The 26,274-nt window shown below is 37.0% G+C and overlaps 1 long non-coding RNA gene across 2 annotated transcripts in view; it reads left to right on the plus strand.

Moving 5' to 3' along the window:
• LOC141381272 (uncharacterized) overlaps positions 1 to 24,462 on the plus strand; it is a 66,135-nt gene extending 41,673 nt beyond the window's left edge. Inside the window, exons 2-3 of one of the 2 annotated variants that reach the window (XR_012401188.1) lie at positions 17,261 to 17,481; positions 18,001 to 24,462. This is a non-coding gene — a long non-coding RNA (uncharacterized lncRNA). The remainder of the gene's footprint in view (positions 1 to 17,260; positions 17,482 to 18,000) is intronic. The other variant, XR_012401189.1, reaches the window with a different exon arrangement.
• Positions 24,463 to 26,274: the final 1,812 nt, after the last annotated feature.

Consider the following 26,274-nt stretch of genomic DNA (forward strand, 5'->3'; position numbering starts at 1 on the left):
CTGATGTCTAGTGATCTCAGATGTGCCGAAGTCATTTAAAACAAAGGCATCGACATTTCTACTAAAAACAGATTCAGTTTCGCTTCAGTTACTCATTATGGTCACAGACAGGCATCACATTTTAGGTTCAAAAGTGAACTTGTTGTTTGTACTGCCTTAACTTGTTTACCTTTTAACCACAACTGATGTGATCTGACCATATTCTAAGTTTGTTTTGGCAGCAGCATCTCAGTCACACAGAGGAGCAGACCAGTCTGTTTTTTTTGTGTGTGTGTGTGTTTTGGGGTGAAAGAAGCTCATGGCAGCCTGTGGTGTGAGCTATATGTGCCAACAGGGCGGCAGGTGTCATGATTTAGTGCTGATGCCAAAACTCCTCCTGCTTTCTTCAGTACCCATCTGTTAAGGGACGAATGCAGAGAAACCAGGCTAAAAACACACATGACTAAATGGGTCACAATACTCAGATCTGCACTGAAGTACACAAACTCTGAACATCTATTTTTAAATAAGACTTTTTAAATAATGTTTTAATGTTCAGAATGTTTCATGCACCTAGACTTTCCTTTTAAAATGTACAATTTAGAGAATTTGAGATATAGAGGTTTGTTTGTAATACTGTTTTCAGACCTTTCACAGTTATTCTTTTTTTTAACTGCAGTGTTTGTTTGCTTGGTAAGTCCATTACTTAGAAGTGTGCATGCTGCTTTTGGCTCTAATAGATGACTGTAAAATGTTTTCTTCATAAATATAGTGTGTATTTATATGCTTTATAGGCTGTGTATTTTTAAAACTCAAATCATATCCGTAAATGCTTGCAGATGAGTTGAAATGCATTTCTCTGAGAGAGGCCAAGTTTCCAAGAGACCTCCCATGCTTTATTTTCTGGAAAGAAAATTGCTCTTAATCAGTTATAGAAAATCTCAAACATACTTTAAATGAGGTAAATGTACCTAAGAAATAACATTGCCAACAGTGAATGCAGTCAGTGGTCATCATTTTTGGTAGCATTGGCAAACATGTTATTAAGGTTTGTGTTTTTAGTGCAGTTCTGCAAAAGTCTATGTATTGCTTTGTGCAGTTCTTGCGAAATGTCCATTAAGTGTTCTAGACACACATTAAAGGCATAGTTCACTCAAAATAAAACAATGAGATTTTTACTTACTCTCAGGTGATCTAAGATATACAGTTGAAGTCAGAATTATTAGCCCCCTTTGATTTTTTTTTTCTTTTTAAATATTTTGCAAATTATGTTTAACAGTACAAGGACATTTTCACAGTATAGGCCTGCGCTCACCAAGACATTTTTTGCTCGCGTTTTCCGTCTACATTTAACGCCTTGTGACTAAATGAAGGGCGTCAATGTGATCGTGCACACCAATGTTCAAAACAGCAGGCGTAAAAAAAATTCTGTAAAAAAAAATTCTGTTTTGACGCTTCGTCAAAACCTTCTCCTTCAATCAGGTTAGCACTTTTGTTCACGTGCACGGAGCTGCTGAAGTTACAGTAAACAGCACATGGAGGCACTCAAGCGCAAAACTATCATTGCACATTTAAGAAGATACCGAGAGGCGATATGAACGTGGAGCTGCTTATTGCTATGGTGAACAATAATCATTTCTTCATCGCTAGAGCTGGAGCTGCTACTGGAACCATTCATGTCAACTTTGTCTTCTTCTGTGTTACAATCGGGTGTCATAAGCTTAAAGTTGTGCAGTGCCATCTAACGTCAAGGAGAGATTTTGCATACTTTTCTGCTTGACGCCAGTGAAAATCGATTGGGTTTGAATCTGGAAAAAATGTCTTGAAAAACGCTGACGATAAACGCAAACGAAAAGTGTCTCTGATAATATTTTTTATTCTGGAGAGAGTCCTATTTGTTTTATTTCAGCTAGAATAAAAACAGATTTTAATTGAAAAAAAATATATATATTTTAAGGTAAAAAATATTAGCCCCTTTAAGCTAACTTTTTTTTTCCGAAAAACCGCCATTATACAATAACTTGTCTAATTGCCCTAACCTGGCTAGTTAACCTAATTAACCAAGCTAAGCCTTTAAATGTCACGATAAGCTGTATAGAAATGTCTTGACAATTATCTTGTCAAATATTATTTACTGTCATCATGGCAAAGATAAAATAAATCAGTTATTAGAAATGAGTTAATCAAAACTATTCTGTTAAACAGAAATTGGGGAAAAAATAAACAAGGGGGCTAAAATTCAGGGGGACTAATAATTCTAACTTCAACTGTAGGTGACTTTTTTAAGCAGAACATTAAAGAAAATTTTAGGTCAAAATAAATAAAATAAATCATGGTCTTTGGCTATTCATAAAATGCAAGTTAATTGTTATGGAGAGAGTCAAAACATTTTTAAAGGCAAAACAAAATTAATGTGTTGCTCCTGATGATACATTTAGACAGTGTTGCAGCCAGGTGTCCAATTGGCCAACATTATCCTATTGACCTTATTCTAAAATGCAGAAGTGCGCCTGTTTTCGCGATTGTCTTAGAACTTCCGTTTCAGTCACCTATGGGAGAAATGACAAGAAATAATAAACGGCAAAAAACGGTCAAACTACTTGCTCTACAAACAAATGTTTGCAAGACTATACAGACCAAGTAGAATAATATAACAAGAAAATATCAGTTTGCAACATCAAACAGCTAAACGAGCAGTTTTTAATGTCTAAAAATGAATGGAAGTGAATGAGACTGGAAATCTCGTGCCAAAAAGATTCAAATGGCAGCGCCCACTCGTCTTTGGAGAATAAGGTCAATACTGGCAGTTGCTGATGCTCAGTTGTTGAAAGTTTATTTTGTGTTTTGACACCAGCTCAAGACATTTTCAAATTGAGAAAATCCCAAATACTATAGAAGATAGTTTCAAGACAAAAACAAATAGTAAGACATACTTAAAGTAAGTTTAATAGTTTGTCTTCAGGTTTGTTTGTTGAGTATCATTTATCATTCACTGTGTATGTTAACAAAGCTTCAATATCATCCAATTAGTGAGACTGATTCACATTCGTTCTGATTAGTGCATTGTGTTCTGCGTCCTGATTGGCTGTAAACCAGTCAATCAATCCCCTCTGTGTCAGTGTCTCCTGTACAGTACAGAATGCGTTCAGCCTACCAAGTTGACATAAATCTTTGATCGATCGCAGTGTGACTCTGTATGTTTGCCAGTTTTCTCCCCAACAAACCCCATAATGTCGATTAAACATTCTGCACTGTCAAAGGCACCTGTGGTAGCACCCAAATAGAGGAAGATGCTAACCATTGCACAAAAAAAGTTGGACTTCTGGACATGCTAAAGCAAGGTAGAAGTTACACAAATGCTTAAACGAGAGAAAAGCGTGTAAACGTTAATATCTATATAAGAACACAGTGTAGTGAGGGGCTTTGCAGTCTATAACAGTTATAGTAATTGTAAAAAAAAATTAAGCAGACTACTTTGCATATTTCACCTTTTGTGAGCTATTTTGAGAATGTAGCTCCTGTGATTAATGAGGTACCACTGTACCACATTTCCGCAAATCGAAAGTTAATGCGGTAAGTAAATGTCATTTAGAGGTGTCAGACCAAATTAATAAAGTTTGTTAAAATAAATTCTCTATATGGTATAACAGGGTTAATTTTGGGCTCAGAGAGTAGCATTTTCTAAATTACAAAGTTTCACATTCATACATTTTATGCTTATCCCTAATGAGAGGTAGGTTTAGAGGTGAGGTTTTGGAACTGTTTTTTTTTTATTTAAAAATCATACATTTTCATATAATTTAAATCGTATGAATTTGTTCAAATTAGCCCCTTTTCTGACAATACGTGGTTACAAAAAATAGCTACATTTTTTCATGATAAAAACAAAACACTTTTTGCTTGGTGCCGTTCACCAATGAAACAAAGTTCACCTTGCCATGTTTTGTGCAAGTTTGTAGCCACAGTACTGTAGCAGTAAAGCTGTTGAAAAGAGGATTATCAAAACGCATATTTATTCACAAAAAATCACACTTACAACAGGATGTTGCATATGGATGCTATGCAGACAGTGATAGTTCCAAATGCAGCTTTATTATGAGGATGGTCAGACAGGCAGAGGTCAAAAACCAGCATAAACAGTATAGTAGAGAATCCAGAAGTATAATCCAAAATCAGGCCAAAGGTTCAGGTTAGGCAGAAAAGAATCAAAACACGATAAACAGTCCAAAGTCAAAATTACTGGAAACGGGAAACAAGGAAAGCCGCTTACGTAAGGACAGCAACAGCTTAACAATACTCAGCACATGTGTGGGGAACAAAGGGGTTTAAATTGTCCAAATAATCAATTATCATGAGTATCAGCTGTGAGAGTGTAATCAGTCATGATCTGGAACCGGTTATGAGACTGGGGTGCATGACTGGGTTTTGTAGCATGAGGCAGGATTGTAGTTCATGTGAGCATGAATGTTTTACAGCAATCTCTGGTGGTTAGGTTGCAGGTGATCGTGACAAGGATTTATCACAGTACAATACCAGACAAAGTGCTAAACAAAATCAAGGGTATAAATAACAAGACATGATTGAACTGATAATAAACAGGGGTGTGACAGGTGATACTAATAAACTGCAGGAAAACAGAACAAAAAAATCACATGACATAAACAGAAGCACATGGAACACAACACATGGGGAATCACATGACACAACAAACTGACAACACCCGAATCGTGACGTTTGTGAATGTGGTAATAATTTAGCCAAAATGAACTTTGTATAATCATATGCAAATTATAGTCTGAGAGACTGAGGCCCCGTTTACACTAGTGTGTTTTACTTTTAAAACGGCGTTTTAGAATGAAAACGATCCAGCGTCCACACTAGCGTTTCACCCAGCTTTCTCAACAGCTTTCCATCCACACCAAAATGCTGAAAACGCACATCACGTGACCACAGATACACTCTCTGGCATGCGCTGCAGCCCATCTACCCAGATGAGAGTGTTTATCAAGGATCTCCCGCTGGATTTAATCTCACTATATTTGCGAAACGTGATATTTAATTCATCTTGTTGTCTATATCTAACAACATATTCCCCGACTTTGGTCCTTTGAATCTACTACTTGTCAGGTAACGTGTTTTGGCTGAGCACAAAGATAAATTAATAATTAATCTAACCACGTACATTCTGTATATTGAGTAATTGCTTGCCTTTATTTCCTATAATGTATAAACTTATTGTACGTTATACTTTTATAATGGCCATTATTGATTATTAAAACTGATCTTCAGCAAAAGAGAGGGTGTGTTTCATAATTTTAATGAAAATGGAAGGATTTTGTTATGAATATGCATACAGTGAAGATGACACTAATATAAGCAGCACACCGCCTCAACATTTCTGCTGTCTGTTCAGATGTTAATATCAAAATGAAAATATTAGTTCCTTCATGTTTTTATTTTATTGTTAAGAAAGTGAAACAATGTTGCCAGGGTGATGTGAATAAGGTACACTGTTCCCTTTGAAGATTTACCTGATATGTTCTCGTGAGTCTGTTTTCCATATCAAACTTGCGAAGTCTGAACTTACAAGAAGAGTATGCAGAACTTTAACTGTGTGTAGGCTTCTTAATATTGAGGAAAAGCCCCAATCAGAGAGGCGAATGTCGGCTGCCCCGCCATCGTTTTCATATGTCTCCATTTTCCCACATCCACACTAAGACGGAGCAGGAGCATTTTGGGATGAAAATGGCTTCTTCAGCGTTTCCAAAGCGCTCCATTTTTGGCGCTCGAAAACTCCGGCGTAGTGTGGACAGATGGCGTAACCGTAGCAATACTTATGCGTTTTCAAACTAAAACGCATTCAAGAGTTCACACTTAGCTGATGATTGATAATAAAGCTAGTTTGGCGTGCTGTCCTGGGAGAGAGCCCTGAGCTTATAAGATCCTCGAGCCCTGGGCTCCCTCCCGTTGCAAGGCGAGAGGGGAGTTTGAGTTCAGGTAGATCTCAATGACTCCCCCTCTTGCTTGTTGTAGCTAAGTGTCAGATATGGATGCTGAAAGGTGTACTCAGAGTTTAGCTTAAGTATTTGGATTAATTGTTAAGAGTGCTTGGTTTTGAACTGTGGGAGGAAACCGCAAAGAAGAGAGTGGGAACCACTCTCCAGGGAACCGCAAAGGAGAACAAGCAAACTCCGCACAGAAATGCCGTCTGGTTTGGAAAGGAATTAAACCAGGGGCATTCTTGCTGTGAGGCAACAGCGCTGATCGCTGGCCACCGTGACGCCCGTTTGAAAGGAGGGAAAGTAGGGTTGGGTGGTGGGGTTTCTTCAAGACGAAGATATTGAGATGAGAAAAGTCTGGTTATTTATAGTTAGTTAAGGATCATCTGATATGATAATCAGTCATTAGCTAAAGTTGGAACAGCTGTAAACAATCATAAGCACATGATCCTCTCGAAATTTGTTTATGAATAAACTTCACTTAGTGTAAACTTATGCACTTAGTGAATTTATGCAAATATGCAGTCAGTGGTGTGATGCTGGCTGCTTTGTAACAAAATGTTACAATTTCGTATTATTTTTTAATTTCTGAATTAGCCCTATAATGCAAAAGCAAATAATAAAGAACAGACCAAATAACATTAACTTTTGAATAATTGTTTAATGTAACCCATGTGTTTATAATTTTTAGGAGTGGCAGGGCTGTTTTTTTGTGCGTCCATTTGCTTGGATATCTAACATTTATATCTAATATTTTATTAATGAATTCAATTATAGCTCCAGTACTGCTTTGAGGTCTTAAGAAGCAAAACACCGGTCTGTACAAGAAACATTACCTTTAATTCACAGCCTACTAAATGTGTTTATGACAGTCTGGACCACAAGCTGGAAAAAAGTGTTTCTAGAACATGGAGATGAAACACTACTAACACTCAAGCAGAACCTGCTGTCTTCTGTGATAATGATTTAACTGTGGTGGATTATCGTTTCCAAAAAATAAAACTCAATGTTATAACCAAGGCATTTGGGGTAAATCAGAAATGATCCTTACTGATACAGAGAATAACTGCCCTTGGAGTGACTTAACAGCTTTTTTATGTTCAAAATTCAACATTACACAACAAAGAAAGTTAAGAGTAAAAAAACACAAAATGACTGACAATATTTTGCTATACAAGATGGCCAACATACTCTTTTAAAAGTGGTTTGCTTTGGTATAAATCCTCATAACCACAGAGATTTGTCACTATTAAGGCATTCAAAGGATTTATGAGAATCATTTTGCGTTACGTTTATCTATGGCTCCACTAAAGATATTGAAACATCATTACAATCGGGTTTTATGAGATTTAATATCAGATCTCACACAGTGAATATTAACAAAACGCCCCATTTTCACAGTACGATAATGTTCCCCGGAAACTGCAGTGTTGCACTTGTACACCATCTTCTAGTAGGGAAAAAGGCCAATCCAAGTCAAGTTATCAGCCACAAATGCAGTCTTATGTAGCATCTGCGGATAATGGGACAGCAGCTAGAATGTTCCACAGCTCCGGCCAGCATGTCCATCGAACCACAGCGAGATTACAAATATATCAGTCTGACATTTGAGTATCATTAGGCAGCAGGGAAAGGGAGAGCTTGAAATTTAGTTGTTCTGAGATTTTTAATGACCACAGGGGTGATCTGACATTGTCGATGGCCTGGAGGCTGAAACGCTCAACGCTACAGAAATAAATAAATATACAGTTGCAGGAAGTCTTTTGTTTGTTAGAAAGAGTAATGCTTATTTAATGAGCAGCCAAAGTCAGTACTTCAAATTTGCGACCCGTTTGAGTAACAAGCACCATTTACAGGTCCCCACATAATTTCAGATAACCGAGAATGGCAATTGCTGTTGGCTAGAGGGACGAATGCCACTCGGTGACCTTTCAAACACCTCTTTTAGCTGCTGTTAGAACTGTCTCTGAAGATTTACCATTTAAATACCTACCAAACTTAGCCTTGTAGAATTTCAGATCTATTTCAGAAGTAAGTAAAAAGATTCATTCTGGTGGGTATTACAGGGGAGCTGTAGAAGGTCACTGGTTTGAGCCCTGGCTGGTTTAGTTGGCATTTGAGTTTGCATATTCTATATATGTATATTCCAGGTGATGCAGTGACGCAGTATGTAGTGCTGTCGCCTCACATCAAGAAGGTAGCTGGGTCGCTGGTTTGATCCTCGGCTCAGTTGGCGTTTTTGAGTGGAGTTTGCATGTTCTCCCTGCATTCGCGTGGGTTTTCTTCAGGCGCTTCGGTTTCCCCCACAGTCCAAAGACATGCGGTACAGGTGAATTGGGTAAGCGACATTGTCTGTAGTGTATTAGTGTGTGTGTGAATGTGTGTGTGGATGTTTCCCAGAGATGGGTTGTGGCTGGAAGGGCATCCGCTGCATAAAAAATTGCTGGATAAGTTGGCGGTTCATTCCGCTGTGGCGACCCCGGATTAATAAAGGGACTAAGCTGACAAGAAATGAATGAATGAACATACAGTTGAAGTCAGAATTATTACCCCCCTCTGAATTATTAGTGCCCCTGTTTATTTTTTTCACCAATTTCTGTTTAATGGAGGGAATATTGTTTCAGCACATTTCTAAGCATAATAGTTTTAAAAACGTATTTCTAATAACGGATTTATTTTATCTTTGACATGATGACAGTAAATAATATTTTACTTGATATTTTTCAAGTGACTTCTATATAGCTTAAAGTGACATTTGAAGGCTCAACTAGGTTAATAAGGTGAACTAGGCACGTTAGGGTAATTAGGCAAGTTATTGTATAACGATGGTTTGTTCTGTAGATTACTGGAAAAAATATATCTTAAAGAGGCTAATAATTTTGTCCCAAAAATGGGTTTAAAAATTTAATAACTGCTTTTAATCTAGCCAAAATAAAACAATTAAGACTTTCTCCAGAAGAAAAAATATTATCAGACATAATGTGAAAATGTCCTTGCTCTGTTAAACATCATTTGCGAAATATATATATATATATAAAAAAACAATCAAAAGAGGGCTAATTATTCTGACTTCAACTGTATATACAGCTAACTTGTGGGAAAAATGGCACGTTGTTTGCCTGCCGCTCTGTCCCTGGAGAATATTGAAAATATTGATTTTTATACTTTGATAACAGGGTTTCTGCTGATGGGCTTAGGTGGGGCCCTGTGGTATCGACGATTGGTAAAAGCAGTGTGACTCAAAACCCCACTAATGGCCCGTTTCCACTGAGTGGTACGGTACGGTTTGGTACACTTTTATGGCCGTATTTCCACTGTCAAATAGTGCCAAAAAGCGAACCGTAAACTACCACTTTTTGGATACCTTTTGCAAAGGGTACCTAGCACGATAAAAGGATACCAAAAGGTGGAGCGAGACACGCAGCTGAGCACTATTGGTTTACAGAGATATGTCACTCGCTTCTGGACAGGCAAAAGAATGAAAACAAAGGAACTGTCATTTTTTAAAAACACAGTCGAGACATTACACAGTAAAATAAACATATAATAACGAGCCATGCAAGACCCAAGCTCAAACAAACATTTCATTTAGCAGCAGTTATAATGAAATCATGTTCATCGAAACGTTAGTAGCGAACATTCATACACAAGTATTTATGTTTAAAAAGCATCTGTTTTGTGAGAAGTGCTTCTCATATTATATGTGAACGACCTGTACAGATTTACTTTGACATTTACTTGAGCAAGAATCACGTCGTCTGAAAGTTTCTGTCATCCACCACGATATACCACATATTGGTACCCTTTTGGCAGTGGAAACTCAAGCCTGATAAAGGTGACCCGTACAGACCCATACTTTACCGTACTGTACCACATATACAGTACCACCATAAGCTGGCCGGTTGTATTGAAACGGTGGTGAGCAGAACTGTTAGTACTCAGACTGGGGTTATGAAATACACATTAGAAAACATCGCTGGGAAACTAGAAGCTTTGCAATGGATTTTGGACAAACCTCGAGGTCAGTGACGGACATTAGATATCTGCAAAATCTGCAAAAACTTTCTGTTTTTGAAAGTTTCTGCTTCCTTCTGACACTCCTGCCAGACAACCTAAGCCTTGGTCTCTGAATTCCTTCTCCCTATCTCAAGGACACCTGTTAAGACATCACAGGCTTACACACATACACAGCTACAGAAAGACAATCACTGCCTCCCCGCATCCCACGCCTTCGTATGCCACCCCCGGTGTGGGTAAGCAGGTCTGTGACCAGCGCTTCCTAGCTGCAGGACCAGATAGGTATTACCTACATTGGACTATCTCTACATCCCCTGTTCCCATTCCATGTTGCAACGCTTTGTCTCTGTCTATGTGTTTATGTGCTTGTTGCTGGGGCTTTTCCCCCTGATCTCACACCGCCCTACTTTAAGGAAAGTCTGGGAGGGGCTTTTTTCCCAGTGTATCTTATTTCCTATTTTTCTTATGCTACCTCTCGTCTGACTTGTCTTCCCCTGAAATGTATGATATTTGTGTATGGTCAGAGGGGTCCAATTTCGCTACATGTAACAGTGTTGGGACAAATAAAGACTTATCATCAATCATCATCAACTCGAACCAGTTGGTACTTGAACCAGTGACCTTCTTACTGTGAGGCAATCATGCTAACTACTTACTCACTGTGCTATTGTGCAAAAGTAATTTGTATTAGCACAAATGTTGGTAGTCTAATTCAACTGTGGCAAAGTAACTATTGTGGGCACTGTACCAAAACTTTACTTTCACTACCAAAACACATTTGGAGTATGCTTTTACGACCTTGCATTGAAAGATTGCATTAAACCTCAGTCTATCATTAGGATGCAATTTTGTTTTGGTCATCATTGACTCATATGATTCTCCGAAGACCACAGTTTCAGATAGAATCTTTTTTCATGTTCTTTTATACATCTTGGATGCCTTGTTGAAGGTCTGCAGATTAAAGGTAAATTGGACTCTTTTTGAAGGAAATTTCTTTAATGCAGCCACTAAAAGAAGAGGTCACTCTTCTTGGTATCACCTGCATGTGTTGAACTACAGTACATCATGCACACATGCTCAAGAGCAAGACGGATCAGCAGGTCAGATCTATTTCACGTTATCACTTTGGGGATTTTTCATAGTTCCCTGCTCATTATCAATGAATGGGACTTTAATCTGCTCTCAGATGGTTACCACTCTCCAGGGACCCTCTTCCACCCCCTCTACCCTTTTCATCTGTGGCTTTGATCACAACCTAGCCTATTCGTCTACCCTAAAACTTGTTTGTTTCTGACTTTCAGAAACAAGAAAAAATTATGAGACATTTTAGTGTTTGGTGCACCTTTGGCTATGTGAAATAAATGCGATGCAAGATGTCATCCCGTTTACTTAAAAGGGCATTCTTAAAAGCAAATGCATGCTCTTCTGCTTCAGGCTGCCTACTCACAATTTAACTTCTTCATTTTCTGAGAGTCTAGGTTGCATAAGGCCACCCAAATGAGCATTTCTTGGACTTACTGGAGCACTAGTATGTTTTTTTTCTTTTGCTATCCTCGATAGAACATGTCAGCTGGTTTCATTAGCTACATGTGGTTCAGGAATCTGACTGACGGGTTCAGAATTCTAGTGGAATGTTTGACAAATTAAGTGCTGCTTCTGTCATTTTTTTGTTCTGTTGTGTGTGGCCTCTGGGTTTGGAGTTGGAAAGAATCATCTGCAGCTATTTTATAACTATATTGTATATGGATTTGTAGAAACAGCTTCTGTAATTGAAGAAATGAAAGAATTTCAGAAAAAAAAATAATTTGGTAACTTTAGCTTACAATACATGGTATTAACTACTGGTTTATTACCTGCCTATTATTAAAATATTAACCATTAGTTAAAAAGTATGATCTCTTCTACCTTACTAATTATTGATAAAAAGCTAATTAGTGGTTTATTAAGCTAGTAGTGGTAAAACGGCTGCGCAGTAGGTAGTGCTATCGTCTCACAGCAAGAAGGTCGCTGGTTCGAGCCTCAGTTGGTTTAGTTGGCGTTCCTGTGTAATGTTTGCACGTTCTCCCAGTGTTTGCATGGGTTTCCTCCGGGTGCTCTGGTTTGCCCCACAGTTCAAAGACATGCGATACAGGTGAATTGGGAAGGCTAAATTGTCTGTAGTTTATGAGTGTGGATGGATGTTTCCCAGAGATGGGTTGCAACTGGAAGGGCATCCACTGCATAAAACATATGCTGGATAAGTTGGCGGTTCATTCCACTCTGGCAACCCCAGATTAATAAAGGAATTAAGCCGAAAACAAAATTAATGCATGAATAAGCTTGTAGTGTTGGTTAGTTAATAACGTGAATTGTGACCTAAACTAAAGTGTTATCAATACTAAAAAAATTGTCAGGTTATGTTAAGTGATTGTTTGACCAGCTTGCATAGAAGTGATCAGTGCAGGTAATGTGAACTCTAATGTGGTTAATGCATGTATTGTGACTAAAAATAAAATGATGAGGTCTAAACTGTTGAATTCCATGCGTGTTTAATAAAAAAGGTCAGAAGAGGGTTTTCGTCAATGTCAAAAATACTAGAAATTTATTAGGTACAAATGAATAATTTGATTCACAGATTTCTGGTATCCTCAATGCAATGCAAGAGTTACATTCAAGACGTGCTCAACAACTTTCATTTCCTGATTCAAGCATATATACGCAGCTGATATTAACAGGTGGAGTTTAGTGGAATACGTCACTCATTCCCCAGTCCTCCATTGGCTGCACCCATACATATGTCCTCTTTTTCTACTAATTCTCTGCACAACATCAAAAGCACAAGACTTTTCAACTGCAAATATTCTGTTTATTTTTAACCCATCTGTGCTCATAGGAAGTTTCGCTGTAGAACTCAAGTTAATTTAAGACAATCAGGCCTTTGCATTTCTATCAGCTTCATCTACTTCTGCAAAAATGCTTCATTAATGTGCAAGGCATATCACACTCGAGAAGAAGTTTGGGTAATATATATCACCTTAAACCATGGGTGTCCAAACTCTGTCCTGGAGGGCTGGTGTCCTGCTAAGTTTAGCTCCAACTTGCTTCAACACACCTGCCCGGAGGCTTCTAGTCAATCTAGTAAGAGCTTGATTAGCTGGTTTAGGTGTGTTTGATTAGGGTTGGAGCTAAACTCTCCAGGACACTGGCCCTCCAGGACCGAGTGTGGACATCCCTGCCTTAAGCAATACAAATTGTTTAATGAAAAGTAAAAGTGAAATTAAAAATTTATCCTCTCTCCAACAAAATGTTATGTGTTTTTTCAGCCTGATATCACAAGGAACTGTAAATATTTTACGTTTTGGCTGTTTAGTGGCTAAATCGTATGAGTTCAGTTGTACAAAAATGTACAATTTTAAAAAGGTGGTGTGGCACCCAACCCCTCCCTTAACCATCATTGGAGAATAAGCAAATAATACTAAATTCTACAAATGCGATCGTAAAAAGTCATACAAATTGGGCAATAGATCAAAAAGTTACTAATTGTCGTGAGATCGTGTTGATTTATAACAAAGCAAGGGTAGTTCACGGTGTAAAATGTATCATAGTGTGAGTTCCAATCATTCAATCACATGTTGATGATTCATAATTTATAATCCTTGGTAGTTTTGCATTAGTTTACATAAACTTTCAAATCCTTGGTTGTCAGTAACTTGCCATAACTATTCATCTTTTTTCTACTTTTCATGTCTAAATATCTGAATGAAAAAAAAAAATAAATAAAAAGAGACAAAAAGTTCTAGTTTAAAAACTAGTTGGTGTTGCTAGCAAAATGAAGTAAGATTGACGAATGGTCTTGCCCTAAAGCAATGGTCTTAAACTCAATTCATGGAGGGCCGCAGCTCTGCATAGTTTAGCCTCAACCACTTCCAACTCACATCTGCTTAATAGTGTCTCGTATTCCCTAACACCTTGATTAGTTGGATTAGTTGTGTTTGATTAGGGTTGGAGAAAAACTGTATCAAGTTTAAGACCTATGCCCTAAGACATTCCATGAGACTAGAAGTGAATAAATGCCATTTCAAGGGGGAGGGAAAGTTTTAGTATTTTTATAAGATTATGATGGCAAATTTTTTTTTCCAAAATAATGAATTTTGATTTTATTCCATCTTAGACTGAAGAGAATTTCCACATTTCAGAAGGCGGAGCCTCATAGTGTCGTGTTCTGTTTCTTGTCTTTCAATCAGCAATCGAGTCAGTGGGTCTTGATTTCAAAAGATGGATTTATTGTCAGACAATAAAAACGAGAGGCTAACAGACAAACAAATGTCTCTCCATGAACCTGCCACTCTGTGTCCCTGTCTTGCTTTTATACATGTAGTGTTGCAGACTTTCCCTAAAGATATGGTCTTGTGCTGTGAACCTGCTATATTCTTGGCTGTTTGCCCTTTTGGTGCTGGTTTAAAGTTTACATGTACTCAGCTAACTACTAGGCTTGCTCTCACTGTTATACCTTCACTTCACGCTTATTTGTACACATATTTATATGATTATACAGAATAACATGTTCATTGCATATGTTAAATAATATATGTTTACTTGCACACTTGTACACTATTGGAGATATTCACTGCACATTCACTGCACACTTTAACAAATATATGTTCACTGCATACTATCGGAGAGAATAATTAAATCCTTGACATACAAGATTACAATTTCTCCGTCAATAGCCAAACCCACCAAATTACATCATCACCACAGACCAATGGGAGATCAAAACAGTTTACCAGCTAAGGCACAGGTGTCAAACACAAGTCCTGGAGAGCCACAGCTCTGCACAGTTTAACACAGCTTCAACTCTAATTAGACACACCTGGTCAAACTAATTGAGTACTTCAGGCTTGTTTGCAACCCAAGCATGGTTAGAACTAAACTCTGCAGGATTGCGGCCCTTCAGGACCTGAGCTTGACATTTCTGAGCTGAGTAAAGTTTACTTCAGCATTAAACACTTGAAATAAACTATAAAATAATGATAGCATTGGCCTGATTTTGTTCAAAATCACATCAAAACATGTGCATTCTTTGATTTCCTTTAAAGCGTATAAGGGCATTTATATTTCCCAACATCCTTTTCAATAGGCGGTCTCAGAGTTTCTGACCAACACCACAGGTGTCGTGTTTTATTAAATGGTAGAGGCAGGGAGTTTGTGTTTGATGGACATCAGAGCACTTCAGCGCGCAGCTGCTCATTCATCTCAAATCATGCTTGCATGCATAAATCTTTGAAAAGAGAGCGATTAAAAGCAAAGGCTTCACTTTGGTAGATTAAACGAAATTTACTTTTGATTTAAGATTATATAGTTGAACCCTCACATTTTCATCAGAGGTTGAAACAGGCTGTTGAAATACTTTTTTAGGATGCCTAAAACTCAGCTGGAAGAATTTGGCAAGTAAATTGCCCCTCAATGACAGTTTGATGCATCAGTCCAATCTTTCTTCTAGTAAACACAGATGAATCTTCTTGGACAGGACAACAAACTCTCTTAGAGAATTACGATTTACTCTCACAGCTCCATGCATTGACGAAAGTGCATTTTTGACACCTATATATATATTTACAGCTGCTGTCAACAACTTCCATGCTCTGCATTTGTGTCACACTTTTAATAACTTTGTTAGCACCCTGCACTGTATTGCCTATTGTTTCTTTGACAGAATAGCATCTAGGTTTTATTAACAAGCACCCTTTTCTCAGAGTTGAAATTTGGGTCTCTTCTGTCTGTTTCAGCCAATAAAAGGCATTAAAAATAACTCTGTGGGTTTTGACATTGGGTTTTTTGGAAGGGATTTTCTCACTGAGGGAGAGTCTCACTGAGTTACAGTAATCAGCTATGGAATAACACATTGAATAGGAAAGAATAATGGCAGTACAGTATCTATTTAGAATGCATTTCAACACTGAAAGCTAGATAAGTATGCATAGATATATGTTTTAAAGGTATAACTTCATTATATCATAGGAAATATCACAGTTACTTTATCTAAACATGCCATTGTTGTAATATGGGATATTTACAGCCATTGAAAATTTAAAAGTCCACTTTAAAATATCAGTTTAGTTTAGGATCTATCCATACACATACCCATACTTTCAAGTCAGAATTGTTAGACCCCATTTAATTTTCTTTTCTTTTTTAAATATTTTAAATTATGTTTAACAGAGCTAGGACATTTTCACAGTATGTCAAAAAGTACTTACTGTCAACATGGCAAAGAGAAAATAAATCAGTAATTAGAAATAAGTTATTAAAACTCTTATGTTCAGAAATATGTTGAAAAAGATCTGCTCTCCGTTAAACAGAAATTGGTGAATAAAAGAAACAGGGGTCCTAATAATTCTGACTTCAACAGTGTATATATACTTTTCTGTCAATACATATCCATCCATCCCTCCATACACACATATCCATCCATGCATACACAATTATCCATCCATCCATCCATACAAATGCATACATACATACATACATACATACATATATACCCATTCACATACATACATACATACCTATTCATTCATCCCTCCATACACACATATCCATCTATACATGCATATCCATTCATACATACACAACCATCCATTCATACATACATACACACATACATATCCATCCATCCATCCATCCATCAATACATACTTACATAAATATCCATTCATCCATCTATCCATACATACATGCATGCATATCCATCCACCCATCCATCCATCCATACATACATACATACATACATACATATCCATCCATCCATCCATCCATCCATACATACATACATACACACACACACACACACACACACACACACACACACACACACACACACACACACACACACACACACACACACACACACACATACTGTACATACAGTATGCATCCATCCACACATACATATCCATTCATACTTTCACAACCATCCATCCATCCATCCATACATACATATCCATTCATACATTCACAACCATCCATCCATACTTACATACATATCCATCCATCCATCCATCCATCCATCCATCCCTCTATCTATTTAGATTTTTGGGGAGAAAAGTAAGTGATTAATGACTTATTTTGTCCAAACATGTTTAACTTTTTAATATATAACAGATTCTCAGATTACTCTAGAAGAAAACGATGGTATGATGCACACAGCTGTAATGATTTAGCATAATATGGATCACTCACTGATGTGGGTTATTACATTACTTACATTTGTCATTTTCCATCAGCATCACACTGGGTCTCAGCTGTGCCTTGGGGCTGATGGGACAACATTGATTCTTGCCCGCTGTAACCTCATTGTCATGCCATAGGTGTGACAATTAGCCACTGAGGACCTCTGCCAGGATTGTTTGAAAAGTGCAGCCATGGATCCCGAACGCGGATGAAATATTTATCATGTGCTCAAGCATTTCATCAGCCTGGAGATGAAGAACCACCTGGGGAGAAGGTACAGTCCCTTAAATACAGGAAAAGACAGAGCCAAACCAGAAATAAAGCTAAAAGAAGCCAAACTCTGTTGAATCTGTCGGGTCTGGCTGCTGAGAGGAGCTGTAAATGTACTTATTGGGGCCAAAGAAAAAGCATCCATACAAAAATGACCCATGGTTGTTTCATAGTAAAAGCATGTTAACAATGTTTTTTTTTTTTTTTTTTTACATTTAAACAATCAAAGTTTTATTATAAATGTTGTGTTTTCGCCATGGCTCGACTGTATTAACCATGTTTTTCATTTTTGTAAAACAATTATTTATTTTCATAAGACAGCTAGATACTGAAGAAAGAAAAATAAAATAATAAACCATGGTTCTTTGTTTTGTCAACACAGGCTCATTGTGAAAAATTAGCCCTGTAATATTTTTCCGGAGAGCACAAATTACATAGCCATAGCTATGCATTTTATCTTTAAATGGAACACTAGTGGGGGCAAGATGCTGCAGACAGCTTTTGTTTCTTTTCTTGCTACCAGCTGACTGCTTACCTCCATGTGGACAGCTTTTCCACTGTTACCAGTTTGACCAGTAGCTTACCACGTACATCAGTGGACTTGAGATACAGAGAGGAGTTGGCCATGATGACGGGGTACAGGTCCCACAAAGAACAGATCCAGAAAGTAAGTAAAACAAAAACAAAACTAAAAAAAAAAAAAAGTAAATAACAGTCGACAGTGGTCTTTTCAGTGGTGGATTTATTTGAGAAAAACAGGCGTGAATAACATTCGTGAGAAAAAATTAGGAGTAGGGTCTATCTGCTGACAGCAAGACAGTGGCATTACTTAAAGGTGTAACTTGAAGTTATGGAGACTCGCATGTCATAACTTTGTTGTCGGCAAGATGTCGATGTACATCAGTTATTAACGTCTACACCTACTACACACCTAAAGCCAACAATATAAGTTATTAACATTTATATCTACCACAGCCTTAAACCCAACCGTTATTGTTATTAATGGAGACACCTTCCCTAAACCTGAACTCAACAATCATAGTTATTACTGTCTACAACTACTCCAACTCATAACCCAACTACCACAGTTATTACTCTCTACAACTACTCCAACTCGTAACCCAACTACCACAGTTATTAACGTTGACACTTTCCCCAAACCTAAACTCAACCATCATAGTTAAAATAATGTTTACACCTTCCCCAAACCTAAACCCAACCATCATAGTTATAATAACATCTATACCTTCCCCAAACCTAAACCCAACCATCATAGTATTACTGTCTTAAACTACTCCAACTCTTAACTCAACCCCCACAGTTGTTAACGTCTACACCTTCCTCAACCCTGAACCCAAATCAGTTTTTAACATACAGCCGAGAGATGTTAAGCCTTTCACATTTGGAGTGCTCATCATTGTATTATTTGCAAACTCAGGGGATGAAGCAGTGTAGGCTAACTGTCATGACAAAATGGATGAAAAAGTCAGCGAGTTGCATGGTGGAGTTGCTAAATGAATGAATATAATAATATATCAAATTAATTGGTTGTGGATAAATTTGGAGAAAAGTCATGAAAACATTTGGTGAAAATGTTCTCTGGTATTTCCGCCATCTCGCCAACAACATCTCGTTGTGACATCTCACATGATTCAATGGGAACACGATAACAGCAAGTTCTGCCTCTCTAACGTACTACAAGTTACGCCCCTTCATGTTAAGCCTCGTTTACTAACAATTAATAAATGAAGAATAGTTGCAACTAGAATAACGTCCCACTAACATATATAAACTATTAACTGATATTTAACAAGTCTTTAGTAATTAATTTACAAACAGTTTGCTCATTATCTATTACTAATTTACAAGGTTTAGTTATAAATCATTAAAATACAGTTAACAAGTAATTTAGAACAGCTTGTAAGTTATCTATAAGACACATTTATAAATAATTAACAAACTATTAACTTTTATTCAACAAGTCATTTATAACTCAACTAACAGTTTATTAATGGATTATTAACTAGTTATAACGGTAGTAATTCTAAAGTGTTATCAATATTTGCTTGTAGGGAAAATCTATTTGTTCACTTCTGCTTTTTGTACTTTGATTTGCATTTTAATTTATTTATTTTTTCCACTTAATTGCAAATTAGAATAGAAACTGTATAAAAAGCAACAAATATACTGACAGTTATGGGTACTGTACATTGTTATGGGTACATTGTTATGATGCTAATATTTACAACAAATCCATCAATTTCCCCTTTCTGGCTGTTCTTTCTATGAGTGAATTATGTAGAAGCACTGTCCATGTGGGTTTCCTCATCGACTAGTAATGATATATTTTACTTCACAACAATTAGTCTATCAGGCTTGTTGGCTAAAAAAGAGAAATCGCGGTTTAATTAGTTATTATTAGATAATTTTTTTTTTTTTTTTAAATGGCCTGTCCTGCTGTGCATGAACTAAGCTGTTGAATGGTCAGCATAGGCCTATGAAGCGGCTAGGCTAACCTAGCCTCAATTTTGATTGAATTATTTTCTAATCGGTTGCCTATTATGTGGTGAATATACCCCCTGTAATGCATACTGCAGTACTTTTCTGTCTGGCTTTCACAAATATTTCACCTGTTCGCCAAAAATGATTAATCATGTCCCTGAGATTGTCTGAGACCAGCGCATACTTATTGTAATAGACGTGCCAGGCATAAAAGCTTGACAGGCGTAACAACAGGAACTAAGGAGGGCGTGGCTTAGCGAAGGGTCAATTCAAATTCAAATTCAACTGTACCTAATCCAGCTTCATGAAAAATCCAGATGCAGATTTGGACTCTTGGCTTGTTTGATCATTATTTTATTAAATGATTCTTGTGATGTTTCCATGTTATAGCTACACTGTAGAATAGTTTGACACATTGCAGGAATTAACACTGCTGTTAGCATGTTTTAACACATGGTTAGCAATAACAATGCCAACACTATGTATTATTTAGCTGCTAACATGATTAACAAGTTATGTTAGCACATTGATAGCATGGTTTAACACATTAGCAAGTTTTATCACTTAGTATGTTTCATTGTCATTGTTTTCAATCTTATTTATAAGCTGTTTTAACTAGTTGTTACCATGTATAGTATTTTTTTCATGGGTGTTTTTTTTAATATATATTACCTAACAGTACAAAATCCAACAATAAATAAATAACTGCACTTTAAACAAAATAGGAAAGTAAATAAATAACATAAACATAAAACGGAAAATCACAATCTAAACATTTACCTAGTGTAAGACATTCATTGAAGCAACAAGCTGAGTAAAATTCTTACACATGTTAACATTTCCATGAATGCCATTCATGATTCAGTCAAATTTTATCCACTTTTCAATTTTAGGATATTTAACATCTTCCCAAAATTTAAGAGTCAAAAAACAGATTCAGATTCAAAACAGGTTTTCCAAAAGGATTATTATTAGAAGATTGCTAAAGAGCATGAATGTATATATCTAGTTTCTTGGGTAACACTTTACAATAAGGTTCATTAGTTAATGCATTCACTAACATGAACTAATCATGAACAACACATGTACAGCATTTATTAACCATAGTTGAACATTTACCAATGCATTATTAACATCCAAGTCCGTGCTTGTTAACATTAGTTAATGCACCATGAGTTAACATGAACTAACAATGAACTACTGTATTTTCATTAACTAACGTTAACTAACATGAACAAATTCAGTAGTAAATGTATTGTTCATTGTTTGTTCATGTTAGTAAATGCATTAATTACATTAACTAATTAACCTTATTGTAAAGTGTGACCGTTTCTTGATACATCTTGTTGTCAGCATTGCCTAGACTAGTTGTTTTGTTTTATTATTGACAAACAGAGTGAGGTTAAACAGCTTTGACTTTTTTGAACACTGAATACTTATATTTGTGAGATGTTACCATATTATAGACGAATGTGATGAATCCAACTGATGACTGAGTGAGCATTTGGTGATCCCAGATTTGCACAGAAGAGGAGAAAACAAAATGTGCCATGATTAAATGGTTTACAGCTATTGGTGACACAAGACAACCTATTTGGGTCACATATGCTGCAAAACACTTGGTCTGTACACTTCACAGTCTGGTCAAGGGTTCATTGAGCCATCTGTAAAAATATCTGAAGTACCAAATGGATATTCTTATCCTGCATAGGCGGACACTAATGCAATTAGCTTTTTTTTGACAAAAAAAAAGTGCACCAGAGCAGACATTAGAATACCTTGTTCATCCATTGCAGTAGATTTTATGTTCAAAATAAAGTGTGGTCTTTTTAAGAATCTTAAATGTTCTTAGACATATTTCTCACCCACTTGTCTAAACCCAATCAATAGTTTAAAAAGCAATCCAGAAAAAGAAAAGCCGATCGCCTAATTTTTAACCTCGTTTTCAGATTTTACCACATTCTTACCCTGTGATTTACTTGTTTATTTTATTTTATGCCTTTTGTTTTTGTCTTACCTGCTTTCTGGAACCGTTCTTTACAGGACTCAAACCTTTCTGTGCCTCAAGCCCGCCCAAGTACATGGCGACCTAACTGGACAAATTGGTAACAGTGGAAAAAATGTCCATACACAGGTAATCGGTCAGCTGATAAGCGTGAAAAGAAACGGCCTCATACTGCCCCGTAGCACTCGTTTTAAAGACGAAATGCAGCCACATATACTTCTGGCTACATAATTCACGTTCTCCAGAAATGTATGTTGGGCTACGTTTTCAGAATGCAATGCAAATGAGCTGGTTCTCCCCACCCACCATTCTGTGTCTGCTTCTAATGCATTACGTAAGATAAACAGCAGTCAGTGACAGAGACATAAATGGATGAAACAGAAATCTAGCCAAATATACCAAGTAAGTTCATTTGAAGTGTTCGTGGTGGAGTTCATTCAAGCCTTTCTGAAATGAAGAGTCAAACGTAAATGCTGTTACAAAGTTTGCAGTACACACACACGTTTTGTTTTGGCTCCTTGTATATTTTTGTATTGACAACTGCGTTAATCCAGTGGTTATAGATTACATAGCAATTTTACTGTCTTTATTACAAACATCACTTGAATAAATACATTTTAAATTTGTAAAACTCGTTTTTGAGGAGCAGCTGATCATAGAGAGTTGGAATAAATCTTTTCATCCCAGTTTATTTGCAAATTTCATGTTTTGTGGACATATTTATAATTGTTACTATCAACATAGGCTCATTCTGAAAGCATAGCCCTAGGAATATATTTCTGGAGATCACAATTATGTTGCCAGAAGTATGTATGGCTGCATTTCGTTTTTAAAACGAATGCTACGGGGCGGTATGATGCTGTTCCTTTTTGTGCTTACCAGCTGACAGCATATCTCCGTATGGACAGCTTTCCTGCTGTTACCAGTCTGTCCAGTTAGCTCACCATGTATGTCAGCGAACTTGAAACGCAGAGAGGAGTTGACTTTGACTACAGAGTTAGAGTCTGACGAAGATTGGTTCCAGAAAGCAGCTAAGAAAAAAACAGAAGACAAAAAATAAATAAAAGGAAATAAAAGGGTGAGTAGGTGATAAAAATCAGAAGAGGGCTTATCTTTTTCTGGATTGCTTTTGAAAACTTTCGGTCGAGTTTGGGGTCAATCAGTGCTTTTGAAGACACTATTGGTTGGGTTTACGTAAGAACAGCAGACACAGATGGCACTCTGTGTCAATTTTAATCTTAAAGGGCCATGAAACCCCCTCGTTTCAGCAGGGTGTTTTCACACCTCTACTTTGGAAAAAGTCAGTAAAGTGGGCGTGTCCAGCTCTGTTTAGGGGGGAGTGTCGGAGGAACTAAAGTGGGAGGGTGTGGGAGTGTCTATTTGGGCACGCGTGAGTTTCAGTCAAAATACACACAGGAGAAAGGGATGGTGTTTAACCTACATGGACATCTGTAGTCTAATTATTTGCCAAAATATTCAATGTTGGACTTTAACTGCAGTTTGGCTCTTTCATTAAGGGAATTCATTCATGCCCTTCGCGACAAACGAGATATTTGATTCGAGGAACTGCTCTAAGCGTGTTTTTTTTCATGCAATGTTTGATACCGCACGGCGAATGAGAAAAAAAAACTCTGCATTTCCCGGAAACTTAGATGCACACGGCAGGTAGCGTCAGAAAGCCGCGTGTGTTATTCCGGTCACAAAATGCGGTGCTAACATGTTTGCACTCAGTGCAATAGTTAACTTAATTCGATACGAACAAACTGAATAAACAAAGAGCACTGGTCGCTCACTTACCAAATCTGTAGAGACAGGACAACCCCCAGCAACTAGAGCCGCGTCTTTATGGAGAGAATACTACAAGCGAATCCGGATTTCAGCGTTTGCAGATGAGAACAGCTCTCAGGTAAACAATGTTCCTCCTTAGACACGTAAGTTATTGTTGTCGAGCGTCGCGTACACGGTTAATCCACATGTGATCCAGATGAGCTCTCACAGAGAGAAAAAGAAAACGAAACTTAACAGCAGCAAACTATAAAAGCAACACTTCACGCTTGTTTGCCAACACAACGTGGCGTCTCTGTGGCGTAAACACTGTGACACTAATGAATATTAATGAAGTTGCACAATAGAGCGCGCTGATTGGTTTGAACCAAGCCTTACTCATGCATTAATGCATCACACTGTAAGACGTAATAAGACTCACTCTGGCACAGACGTCTAGTCTGCACGCTGGAATACAACGCTATTATGTCATGACCGTGACGCAGCTTCAAAAATTCGTTTCAAACAGGAAGTACGAATTTGCTTGAAATAACGCAAAAACAACCAATTTACACTTTTTAGTGAAATATAGGTGTCCTAATGGTGTTTTTAGCAGTGTGGGACACATATACGACTGTCAACAGCTCAAAAAATGTGTTTTGTTGTTTCGTGACCCTTTAAAAAGCATACACAGCACCCTCTGGTGGATTTGCTAAAAAAAAATAAAAAAAAAGTCACTATTCTTCTTGGTTACTATAGATACATGTTAATTTTTCCTATCAATCAATTTGGTGGGTGGGGAAAACCACACTCTTATATCACAATGCAGTGGGCCTCAAATATTTGGGATTTAGGCCCTATTTTAATGTCAGGAAATTTTTTTAAAAGGTGAATAGTTGTGTTTCTATCACTCCAAAATGACAGTGCACACACTATACATACACAGTTCTGTCCAAACAGCTTCCAAAAGTTGATTCTGCATTATAGATGGCCTATAATACAATATACACTTCTTGCTTTTTAAGCTTATAGAAGCAGTGTCTCACTTACAGTTATGATGTAATGTGCAGTAAAGCAAAGCTGTGTTGCTTAAAATATTAATAACTCTTGTTTATCATTGCTTCAACAATGAAATGTAAAATAAACAAGTGCTGTAATATTTAGGCAGTTTGTGTCCCAGCAATTCCTCAGTGCAAACAAACAAAACACTCAACACAGAGCAGCCACATGACTTATTCAATTTGTAGGAGTAGATGGGCCTACTTCACAGTTGTGTGTTATGGAGATTTCAGAGGAACTTTCCCTATGTAAATTAATTTTAATAATTGCCATAATTTATTTCCCCTGACCTAAAAACAAAGTTGAAAACAACCCAATGCCCTAGCCACATCCACCTACACAATATGGAGAAGAAAGCAATAAATCAGAGGGTTTAAGTGCATTTTAGCTGAGAATAAACAGATAAAATGGCAGGGGAAAAGGGAATGATGAAAGTAGTAGGTCTATTAGCATGTAGCCCTGGGCTGATGCAGGAGGTTGGACAAAGGTAGAGGGACAGAAAAAATGCGAGAGAAGTTGAGGTTAATAACAAAGTGAAATTGTGCCTCGGGAGATGTCATTTACTTTGTTCATATTATTGCATTTTTATATTTTCTCATGTCAATGACTTTCAAGGAGTTTTGTCTGTAATCGTCTCTCTTTTTTTCTATTCATGTCATGCAGACTTGTGTTTTGTACCAAGTAAGCAGTCTACATGGTAGAATTAAAAAATGTGCAACAATATGCAATGCATATGATTATGCAATCTCCTGAGATTACATATTTAGGTCAGATTTATTGTTTATCAAAGATGGCAATGCCTACTGTAAATACATGGTGTGCTTAGTAAGAAAAAATAAATAAATTTAAGATCACAGCAGATTAAAAAGATAATTAATTCAGTATTGGCAAAATAATCAGTAAACTCATTCAAATTTAATTAACTTTAGTCAATTTTCTAATTACTTTTTATCAATATTAAGTTTCACCAATCTGTTAGCTTGTTTTTATAGGCAAATTACCGGTTTGTAAACATTCAGGATGCGTGTGCATCAAGGTTGCAGAAAAATAAAAAATAAAAATGGTAGCACTAGCATTTAACAGCGAGAGAATGACATCCGATGCGATGCAAAGTTTGTTATTGTTTTAGAGATAAGTTATATTGATTACATAATATATATATATTATTTACGTATTATAACAGCTTGTTATCCAGTGATAAGCACAGTTATTTGGCAAAATTAACGTTAAAGTGAGCGGCGTTTATCTGACAGGTCCAATTGCGATAGCACATTCCCAATGGAGATTGGATAAGACGAAATGGCCAAGCATCCAGCCCGAAATATACAATCTCATGGAAGCTCCAAGTGATTTTATAAGAGAGAAGTTAAAGGCCTACAAGTCTTTGGATGCCTAAAATTTTTTCTGTGTGGTCATGTGCAAGAAATAATGTTCCATGATTTCCAGATTTAAAACTTTGTAGTGCTA

This window comes from Danio rerio, chromosome 3, assembly GCF_049306965.1.
Source record: "Danio rerio strain Tuebingen ecotype United States chromosome 3, GRCz12tu, whole genome shotgun sequence".
NCBI classification, from domain to species: domain Eukaryota; kingdom Metazoa; phylum Chordata; class Actinopteri; order Cypriniformes; family Danionidae; genus Danio; species Danio rerio.